Source organism: Hermetia illucens, chromosome 2 (assembly GCF_905115235.1).
Source record: "Hermetia illucens chromosome 2, iHerIll2.2.curated.20191125, whole genome shotgun sequence".
Taxonomy (NCBI): Eukaryota; Metazoa; Arthropoda; class Insecta; order Diptera; family Stratiomyidae; genus Hermetia; species Hermetia illucens.
This window is the reverse complement of record NC_051850.1, coordinates 146,493,504-146,501,339: the sequence shown is the minus strand read 5'-3', so window position 1 is coordinate 146,501,339 and position 7,836 is coordinate 146,493,504. Positions and strand designations below refer to the sequence as shown.

The 7,836-nt window shown below is 39.9% G+C and overlaps 1 protein-coding gene across 1 annotated transcript in view; it reads left to right on the top strand.

Moving 5' to 3' along the window:
* Positions 1-292: 292 nt before the first annotated feature.
* Positions 293-7,836, top strand: part of LOC119649198 (BAI1-associated protein 3) — a 303,977-nt gene continuing 296,433 nt past the window's right edge. Inside the window, exon 1 of the mRNA XM_038051237.1 lies at positions 293-1,087. The gene's annotated coding sequence lies outside the window, so the exon portion shown is untranslated. The remainder of the gene's footprint in view (positions 1,088-7,836) is intronic.

Below are 7,836 nucleotides of genomic sequence, written 5' to 3'. Positions count from 1 at the left end.
GAATTCATTGAAACTCAGATTTTTGCAATATGTCAAATATATCCTTGCAAGGATATAGTGCAAAGAATATTTCAATATACTGCTTAAAGAAAGCTCAGAAAGTCCTGCATATAGAATGGTACCAAAATCCTTTCTTCCTTGATACAACATTCAACTTTGGAAGTTTCCCGCGAGGAAGGCAGCCTGGAATTGAAAAGCTCGTTACTGGTTGGTGAATTTCACACTTTGAAACGTATTGGGCATGCCTTAACCAGTCTCAACAACATCCTGTTGACTGTTTATACCGAGTTCGATGAATCTATGCGTTTTACTTTGCGCTGGTGTGCCGAGGTCGTCGACGTACAAAAAGGACTCGAGCTTTCGCAGTTTAACTTAGTAGTAAGAGAGCTACGAACGGTGACGGTTGTGAAAATCTAGTCGACTCGAACGGTGGTAGTGCTTGGTAGTATCCCTCAGAAATTTTCATTCACAAAAAGAACTGGGCAACGAACCACCCCTTTTTAGGCTGGCTCCTTGCAGCGGGTATTTGCGCTGCCCTCCCTCCAAAGTACTGCATTCCATAGGCCGAAATGCAGGCCAGCTCTTTTGCTAGCCCAGAAAATTAACTCCCTCATTGTTGGTAGATTTTTTCCGGGAATAAAAATTGTAATTACGCGGGGCGGGATTCCAAGCTTTTATACGTTCAACTTGTAAGTGAAGTGGGTGTCAAGTGGATTTAACATTGAATGCTTCCGTCAATGTGCGAGTGACTGCAATCTGTTGCATGTTGTCCCCTTGCTGCTGTCTCTAAGCGCGAATCCTTTGGTGTGAAGTCGCAGGAAAAAATAATGGATGTGCTCCATTAATAGTGTGCATTTCAAGCTTAAGTGAACGAGGCGGAATCGGGAGTGTGTGTCGGTGTGTGCGTTGTATTCGTGCCTGAGGGCTTTTCATTGAACGTGAAAATTGCTCGAGACAGGGATCAAAGCTGCCGTCATTTTCATCATTCTGACGGGAAAGGATACAATCCGGAGACCTCATTCAAAACATATCATCTAAGTGGAAGCACAAAAGCAGCAATATCTCGACATAATGGGCATGTGAAAAGGTACAGATAGGGATTTTTTTCTGCTTTAAAGTAATGAAGAAGGATTGATAAATACCGGACGGAATTATCTGATATATGATAATACCGACAAAGGGACTCTATAAAAAGGCTGGTTTATTGCCTACAAACACTGCACAGTCTCTTTAAAGGAACTTTAAATTTAAAGTGGAAAACGGAGTTATGAGATTGGATTTTGTATTTGAAATTCTGCAAAATTTGCAGATTGTCTTCTTTTCGGAGATTTTATGTAGATACAGTCGGCCCGCATACTTCAGCCGATAGTAATTCCGTCTGATCCATCACAAAGGCAGCATGTAATCAGTGTTGCTTACCCAGGTTTGGTAAACAGAAAAAAAGTTTACATTGAAATTTGTCAATTCCTCCTTGTCGTATACGTCCATCCCCGTCGGTGTTTTATTTCAGGATGTGTGTTGCTTCTTACCGTTGAGCTGGTATTAAAGTTTCAGATGCACGAGCTCAAAGATCTGTAATTTCTAAGTAAATATGTTTATCCTTGATGCTGATTTCGAGTTATATGGGTGTCGTCGTGCTTCGATGTTCACGTGATCTTTGAACTTGTGCATTTATCAGGGATTTGCTTGAATCCTTTTCCTTGTCACGTTTATCGTATGTATACCCTTATAACAACTCGGGCGGTAGTTATTACGCTGTCCTGATTGTATATAACAGAATTTCCTTTTGAATATTAGAAGGTTCCTTAAGGAGATTGTAAATTGGCAGTTTCAGGTTGATTTTTCATGGAAAGGTAGGAATAGTGTGGACCGAAAATGTTCAAAATTATATAGACATTTTCAGAGGTAGTGGAAAATAGAGTTGAGAATTATGTGAGAGGATTCAGGATACCCATCGAGCTAAGGAAGTGTACGGGTGAGCAGAGCAGTGATAGGGAACTTTCAATGCTTTAAAAAGTACATGAGGAAAATGTGCGAACTTCGAAGTCTTGTAGAATTCTCCCGGCAAAATCCCTTTACCTTTGGCATTCGGGAAATCTTGATAAGGTGATGAAAAAAAAAGATTCATATTAAGATTAAGATTAAATGTGGGCAACCGGCGGAATTCGTTCGGTTAGATAGCTAGGTTGATCCCATTTTGTGTGATTCAGAGCCTAAATCTTACTTCATATTGTTCGTTTCGTCTAATACTTTGAATGTGCCTTTGAGAAGTTTTCGAAAGTCAGGACATAATAGATTGAGAGGCTGACTATGGTATTTTTTGTCACTGTCGAGAGAAAATTACTTTATTAGCCTTTGCTAGAGAAAAACTCTCTTGATTTCCCTTCAAAATATAGCTACATCAGAAAGAAAGGACCTTATGTGTCATTGGGTTTAATATTTTTAGGAATTGTTAAATCCCGAGCTTAAATTCATGTCCATAAATTTCAGTGTCCCTAATCAATCGGAAGAATAGCAAACGCTGATATCATTTATTAATAGAGAAAAATATTGTTCCTGGCATCCCGATATCGCCAAAATTCTAGCGGATTTCTTAAGAAACGAATAACTACCCTCAGTTGCCAAAATCATCAACATCGAAGAAAAACTTTCCGAGGAATTGGGTGAAGCGCTATCTAGTCCATATATAAGCAAGTCCAGAGATAGAAACTTGGTACTTCAAGTGCGAAAGGTTTTGTGGATTTTTTTCTGTAAAGACATATGTGTGTATAACTATTCCATTTGCACGTAGGCGGTAATGTATGGGAAAAACCCAAAAAAGTAGGAAAATTTTATAAAAACTCCTTTTTTAAGGTTTTGTGTAAAAACAAAACCTTATTAAAATAGGTTTACCGTCTGTCTGTCTGTCTGTCTGTCTGTCCGTCTGTCTGTCTGTCTGTCTGTCTGTCTGTCCGTCACACGCATTTTTCTCGGAGACCGTTATAGCTATTGACACCAAATTTGGTAGAAAGGTGGGAACTGTGAACGCTCACATATACAGTGAATTACATCCTTTTACGTTGAATTTAAGGGGGGTCCACATACATGCAAAAGGGGGGTGTAAAATTTTTTTTCATCAAATATAGTCATGTGGGGTATCAAATTAAAGGCCTCGATTAGTACTTTTCGAAGCCGGTTTTAGTTTTGACATTTGTTATAAACGTGGGGAGTGCGAGGGGTTGAAAGTGATCATTTATTTAAGGGGGCCATTCTCAGAAACTACCAAACCGAAAAATCTGAAAAAAATCAGGAGGCTGCCACTATATGGTGCCTTGGCTCCGAAATACCTTTCATATCGATATCCGTTCAAAGAAAGTTAATAATAGTATATTACTATAATTTTTTGTAATTCGCTGGAAACCCCCCCTTAAATTCATCCTAGCGGCCCGAAATTCTGCAGTGATGTAGGTTATAATGTAGAGCATGATCATACCAAGTTTGATGGAAATCGCACTATTACTAACAAATTTATAATACGTCGAAATTGTTGCTTCTTTGAAAATTGAAGACTATCAATGTCAATATCACCCGAAAGTGGACATATGCATATATTACGTGCTACGTATTAAGAAATACACAAAACCTTTCGTACCTGAAGCGTCCAGCTTCCGGTTTCCCGACTTGTTTTTTAATATTTTTATGCCAAATTTTGATCACTTTCAAAGTATTCTTCATTGTCCAAAATGCATTTGCCTAAATGATTCGATTAACTTATTGCGATGTTCTTTATGACTTTTAGCAATTTTTCTTTGGCCTCCTCCGATTTTTCAATACATCCAAGTGTTATTTATTTGTCTTGCAAATACCGATATTTCGGGAACCACTTCTTCTCTTCATAAGAGCTACCAAGTCTCCAAGTATAATTTCTGGTTTATAGTTTGACCCGGGCAACAAATACCGCGTGCACAACACCTCTCCAATTGAAGAAGCAAGTAATCATGATCTTGATGTTTGAGTTCACTTGGCGAGCTGTTTTGGGACGAGGAGAGCAAGCTGTCTCTCACTGACTTGGTTTGGTTTGGTTTGATTTGGCTTTGTTTTGCGTTCGTATCTACCGCGCTATGATTCTTTACCAGTAATTACCTTAGAAAACAATTCTGAGTCCTCTTTGAACTGATTTTTGGAGCCTAAAACATGCCTGAAGTAGACGCTCCTTTGCTTGTCTGTGAGAAGGCGAGGGACAAATTTGGCTACAAACCTTCGGATGTGCAAATCTTCGCAGTAAAATTCCCTGAATTGATATCAATGATATTTCAGACATCTCAAAAAATTTATCAATGGTTTGGCGAAAGTTTTCGCGACGGAGGGCATTGATTTTGTCCACGTTTTCATTACTTTTTGACGTTGAACAGGGAGAGACTTCAATTGACATTGGCGACGCTCTTTACGATAGAGGGTATTGATTTTGTCAACGTTTCCGTCACTTCTTGGCGAATGGTTTGGTGACGGTCTTCGCGTTACTTCTTGACGTTAAGGGTCGTCCTGAAGACAGTGAGAGTTCAACTGACATTTCTCACACGCACACTGACTGAGGTGGCGTGACCGTAACGATCACCTGCCGCATAATGGGTTCTCCTATTCTCCCCCGCCGCAGCCCAGCTCCCGTTATTTTTGCGTCCCTCTCGTATACTGTGTGATATTGACATACAGTGTTTTGGGTTGCACTAAATTCATAAAAAAGCAGACAGCTTTGAGCTACTATAACTTATACTATAACAGTAGTAGTAGGATTTTCATTTAATTTGGCAGTATCATGCTTTACGTCATAGCTTATATTTTATGATTCTAAGATGAACTCAAGGGTGTTTCCACTCAATTCCCAAAAAAATATTGTAATATACTGTTATTAATTTTATTGGAACCGATATCCGTTTGGAGCCCTGTACTTCCTATAGGGGCAGGTTCATGATTGTTTTTCAGATTATTCGGTTGGTTAGTTTCTGAGAATTACTTTCGAGCCTTTGTAGAGGACCCGTCCCTAAACTCAACATAGATCGATGTTATTGACTGCAATAAAATTGATATGACTGTTGTAAGGCAAGAATCTTTAACTTTAACTTCTTTAACGCCCAAAAACGAATGTTTTTTTAATGAAAAATCGAACCATTAACTTTGACTGTCCGTTTCATGAAAAATGCATATTATTTTAAATCCTCCAATAAACATAAGCTTTCGCTGTTATTTGATTAAATCCATCGATATTTTTTGGTTCAGGTGATTTAGTTTGTCATTATTCTGGTCACCTCAAAACATAAAAATTAAAATTAGTTTTTTTCGACGGCCTTGTGTAACATAACTGCATAACATTTTCCAATAAAAAATTACTGAAAGCTTTTTAATGTATGCACTTTAAGATGATTCTTAAAAAAATCGTGAAAATGACCTATTTGTTGCGCAATAAGTGAAGGTAACCCCTCAATTCAAAACCTGACAAAAGTATGAATTATATTGTTCAAAACCGCTAGGTTTGCACCTGGAGAAGGGTGGCAGTGTCTGATGGGATCGCCTCTACCCTGCGATCAAAGCCGACTGGCCACAAACGCGTTTTGAAAGTTTTGGGCACAGCTAGTTGTTTCTCAAGTTAGTACGACCTGTCATTAAGTAGATGGGTCGAAGGAAGTACAACCGCACCCTGGCGTAAATTTCTGCCTCAGCTCTGTATGCGGCTAACCTTGAGCAGTTAAAAACAAGTCGGGAAACCGGAAGCTGGACGCTTCAGGTACGAAAGGTTTTGTGTATTTCTTAGTACGTAGTACGTAATATATCCATATATTATGTGAGAGTATCCACTTTCGGGTGATATTGACATTCATAGTCTTCAATTTTCAAAGAAGCAACAAATTTGGGGTATTATAACTTTGTTAGTAATAGTGCGATTTCCACGAAACTTGGCAAGATCATGCTCCAAATTATAGCCTATATCACTGCAATTTCATGGTACTAGGATGAACTTAAGGGGGGTTTCCAACCAATTACAAAAAAATGTAGTAATATACTATTATTAACTCTATTTAAACAGATATCGGCATGGAAGGTATTTCGGAGCCCAAGCACCATATAGTGGCAGCCTCCTGATTTTTTTCAGATTTTTCGGTTTGTTAGTTTCTGAGAATGGCCCCCTTAAAGAAGTGATCACTTTCAACCCCCCGCGCTCCCCACCCATCCAACAAATGTCAAAACTAAGATCGGCTTTGAAAAGTACTAATCTAGACCTTTAATTTGATACCCCACATGACTATATTTGATGAAAAAAAATTTTACACCCCCTTTTGCATGTATGGGGACCCCCCTTAAATTCGACGTGAAAGGATGTAATTCACTGTACGCGTGAGCGTTCACAGTTCCCACCTTTCTACTAAATTTGGTGTCAATCGCTATAACCGTCTCCGAGAAAAATGCGTGTGACGGACAGACAGACAGACAGACAGACGGACAGACGGACAGACGGACAGACGGACAGACAGACAGACAGTAAACCGATTTTAATAACCTTAACAACATGCTCCGCTACCTCTGGAATCATCTCGCATGTCAGTCAATAGGAGGAGGAGTCATACCTGAAGCGATAAAGGTATGCAAGGTACCCTCCGTGTCCGCTTAAGAATTGAGATGGGTTGTAGCTAATTTCACCGTACCCTCGTGTTATCCATTTCGAGATATCTGGAATAATTCTATGAGTCTAGCGACCTTTAGCTGAATCGTCCCATTTTTCTTGCCACTCCAAAATGGCTCCACTTCATGCTAATTGTCGACGATAGTTACAGGTCCCGCCGATCGCTATATGATGGGTCATAGAGCCGTCGACCCTCGTTTGCCAATGTGTCAATGGGGACCATGCCTGTTATCACACACTGCTTTGTCTGATGTTGTACGGTAAACCCACGACGTTTGTAGTGTACTCAATCGGTATGGGACTGCAATTTTTCTCCGATTTGCTTTTAGCCTCAACGCCGATGACTAGACTAGAGCTGCATAAAGCAAGATGGAGCTGACAACTTTCGAGATAAAGAGCCGGCGGTTTTGCCTAGGGCTATATTCGGCAGCATTCTGGTCAGCAATATAACAACGCCGGAGGCTTTCGTTGCCAAATTCTCAAGATGCGGCTTGAATTTCAGCCTTTGGTCAATCGTGACTACTAGGTACTTAAGCGTTGGTTGCGAGCTTATAATGTGTTCGCCAATTCTCATTTTTATCGACGTTTGATTCCTTCGCTTGGTAATGAAAACTAAATCTAACTAGTTATATGTCTATACATTGAGTTTAAGGTAGGTCTTTCTTCTTCTTTTTCTCTAGCCGTTGTATCGTTCACAAGCGGGGTCGGCTCGTCTGATCGGTATCGCCATTTGGTTCTATCAAATGCCTGATCTGGATGCAATTACGGGGCTTTTAAATCTCCATCCAGCGTATCAAGCCACCGTTGTTTCGACCGGCCTTTTTGTCGCTTACCATCGACATCGATGTCAGACTAATCTTGGCAAGTGAATTCTCGTTAGCACGCAATTTTTCTACGATCCGTGCAGTTCTATATCGATCGAGGATATCCTCATATCGGATGTGATCAAAAACGCCACTAGTCCAACACAACATCTTCGTCTTCATTACCGCAAGACGCGGTTCAAATTTAAGCGGGGGTCTTATATATGCAAACGGGGGATGCAAATTTTTTTCGCCATATATAGTCATGTGGGGAATCAAATGAAAAGTCTCGATTAGTACTTTTCGAAGCAAGTCTTAGTTTTTTCACATTTGTTGGAATGGGGGGTGTCGAAAGCGATGCTTTCTTTACGTACAAATGGG